The sequence below is a fragment of the Euprymna scolopes genome, chromosome 6 (genome assembly GCF_053919585.1).
Source record: "Euprymna scolopes isolate OS-2025 chromosome 6, ASM5391958v1, whole genome shotgun sequence".
NCBI classification, from domain to species: domain Eukaryota; kingdom Metazoa; phylum Mollusca; class Cephalopoda; order Sepiida; family Sepiolidae; genus Euprymna; species Euprymna scolopes.
The window spans coordinates 119,085,387-119,087,682 of record NC_136487.1 but is presented as its reverse complement, the minus strand read 5'-3'; the positions used below and the strand labels follow the sequence as shown (position 1 = coordinate 119,087,682).

At 33.6% G+C, this 2,296-nt stretch overlaps 1 long non-coding RNA gene across 1 annotated transcript in view; it reads right to left on the bottom strand.

Annotated features, from left to right (window-relative positions):
* Positions 1–2,009, bottom strand: part of LOC145277911 (uncharacterized) — a 22,435-nt gene extending 20,426 nt beyond the window's left edge. The window contains exon 1 of the long non-coding RNA XR_013868244.1: positions 1,831–2,009. This is a non-coding gene — a long non-coding RNA (uncharacterized LOC145277911). The remainder of the gene's footprint in view (positions 1–1,830) is intronic.
* Positions 2,010–2,296: the final 287 nt, after the last annotated feature.

Genomic DNA, 2,296 nt, shown 5'->3' with positions numbered 1-2,296 from the left:
AATGTACACAGACACACACACACACGCACACACGGTCACTTTTATAGCTATATATATATATATACATATATATATATATATATATATATATATATATATATATATATATTAGGCTGATTTGCCAAGTAGCTATTGCTACGCAAATTTCGCTACTTAAAATAATTGAAACTAAAGTTTTAAATAATAAACATTCGGTTCATACGTTTCTTGTAAACGCGGACTAAAACTTTCATAATTATATGTAAAAAGTGATAAACATTAAAATTTAATGTCGAATTAACTTGAATTGGCACGTTTTGACTCTACCGTTGGTTCATGAATTATCCTAGCTTCCACGTCTATTCATTTAGATATCTTGAAAAACGAAAATGATATAAATTATTTAAAAAAAAACAAAAAAACTAAGAGGTCCGAAAATATAAATATGCAATCAAATTTCAAATCAATCACATTTATTTAACCCCCGCCCCACAATCCTCGCAAAAAAAAAAAAAGAAAGAAAATAGCAAAGTGTAATAAACTATACTAAGAGATAAAAGTTATTTACATCTGAATATTTGCCTAAGGCCATTTAAAAACTGAATATAGTCGTTATTTTGATGAGCCACCTCTAGTAGGTCGTTCCACGAAATAGAAACACGGAGAGACAATGCTGCCTTCCTCCTATCGACCCGAAAACGATAGTGGTACATCTGTTGCAAATGTGCGCAGAGACTTGGCTATCTACAACCTGGAGTTTTCCCTTGGCACCAAAGCCAACAGAGTATAACTCATTGTTGAGATGGCTTATTCCCCGTTGACTGGAGTATATTTCTGGTTCTGTGCAGTTCTAAGAGGTCCACCCTCCCATGCTTAACCTTCTCTCTTTGAGAAGGGGTTAGTTAGTACTGCTAATCGCCTGAGGCGCCCCTACTGAGAAACATTGATGGGACTTCCTAGGCATTTTTGCATGCCAGAATGCTCTTTCTCTATAGCACTGGCTCTTCAAATCCCATTTTCTGACCCTTGTGTCACATCATCATGCGATCGGAGAGAGGTAAACACTTCTAATACCGTTACGATGATACTCCAATCTCAAAGAAAATGAGGGCAAAATCGCCGACGCTTGAAGGACATATACTGCACGAAAATGATAACAGCGTCGCGGAAACACGGTCCAAGATGGTTGTCTCTAGGCAAAGAAGAGGGCAGCCAAAACAAAAGTGGTTGGATAGGCTACATCAAGATATTTGAACTTTGACTTTGGATGGTAGATGAAAAAATCTAGCGAGAACCCAACGATTCAGAGTAAATACAAACGAAAGTGATGGTAAAAATTACAAATGATAAAATGGGGTTTAGGACAAAGATATGTTTTTCTTTCTTTTTTCTTTCTTTTTTTTTTTTGTTGTTGTTGCTGTTGTTATTTTTTTGTTTGTTTATTTGTTTTTGTTTTTTTGTTTTTTGTTTTGTTTTGTTTTGTTTTGTTTTACTGCTTATCAAGGACCAAACACCACGCAAGGATAAAAATTAATGAGTGTCACGTGACCAGTGAAACAACATCGTTATGATCAATAATGATGGAACTTGAGTAAGGTTTGATTATTTGAGAGGACGACTCAACAAAACTTGTATACATTAGACTTGAAAACGACTGTTAGAGTCAGCTAGGAAGCAGCTCCGCGCTTTTATGTTCAACAGACGGGTGGTTCTCGGGATTTTTGTTTAATTTTAGGCAGAGAGGGAGAATCAGAGAAATTGTTGCCAATGGTTGTAGCTAGACGAGTGTTTGTTGTGAATGCTCTATAAGGGGGATCATAGACTGAAGTAAGTATATAAAATGGAACTTACCGTTTTCGAATAGACTAATCACGCAGATCCAAAACTGGTTCACATATGCAAAACGGTTGCGCGTGTCTAATATATATAACCATTAAATATGACGACAAATATTGTTCTATTGGTATTACAATTCGGCTCACGCGTTAGACAAAGACAAAATAACGGTATTGTAATTAGTACATTGATTCTTTTCATGTATGTTTGTTTATCTGTACATATATATGTAATTATATACGCATGTGTATGTTTATCTGTACATATATATGTAATTATATACGCATGTGTATGTTTATCTGTACATATATGTATAATTATATATGCATGTGTATGTTTATCTGTACATATATATGTAATTATATACGCATGTGTATGTTTATCTGTACATATATATGTAATTATATATGCATGTGTGTGTAGGTATAAATGTTTATATATATATATATATATATATATATATATATATATATATATATAT